Here is an 837-nt window from a genome sequence, read left to right as displayed (position 1 = left end):
TGGCCCGCCGGGGCTGCCCCGGGCGCCTGCCGCCAGGGCCGCTTGGTGCTCCAGCGTCTCGCCGAGCCCTCGCTCTCGCCCGTCTGCCACCGCCAGCAACACGGTGGCACCCAACGCGGCTGTGACAGTGCCCGTTGCTGGCTGCCCCGCGGCCGCGCCGGGAGCGGATCCCCATCCTCGTGCCCGTCTCCATGCTGCCGCCGTCCTCGTGCCAACACCATCAAAAGGAGCATTTGACAGAAAACAAACCTTTTTTTTCCCTCCGGTTCTTCCAGCTCATTTATCGCTTCCATGGGGCAGGCGGAGCTGTCAGTGCCTGAACCTCACTCATCCGTTTAACCTTGGGGGAAGAAACACATTTGTGCCGGGTAACGTGCATCAGATGGTGGCACGGGGAGCGCCTGTAGCTGCTGCGCCTGATGGATGGGCTACACGGGCCTCGCCTGACCTGTGCTTGTATGTTATCTGCATTGCTGCGGGAGGCTTTTCATCACGCCGACAGCTCCAGCGTCACCTGCCTGGCAGGAGCTCCTTGCCGGGTAACGTGCATCAGATGGTGGCACGGGGAGCGCCTGTAGCTGCTGCGCCTGATGGATGGGCTACACGGGCCTCGCCTGACCTGTGCTTGTATGTTATCTGCATTGCTGCGGGAGGCTTTTCATCACGCCGACAGCTCCAGCGTCACCTGCCTGGCAGGAGCTCCTCACCAGGGCTGGCTGCTGGCAGCGGGGGCCAGGAGAGGCCCAGCCACGCGGCTGTGGCTGGCACCGCGGGAGGCGGCGAGCCACCGTGCCAGGGGAGGGGAGAGGCTCCTGTGCCCCGGGGGGGGGGGCAGGC

This window comes from Pygoscelis adeliae, unplaced genomic scaffold, assembly GCF_000699105.1.
Source record: "Pygoscelis adeliae isolate BGI_AS28 unplaced genomic scaffold, ASM69910v1 Scaffold432, whole genome shotgun sequence".
Classification (NCBI taxonomy): Eukaryota; Metazoa; Chordata; class Aves; order Sphenisciformes; family Spheniscidae; genus Pygoscelis; species Pygoscelis adeliae.
This window is presented reverse-complemented; position numbering follows the sequence as displayed.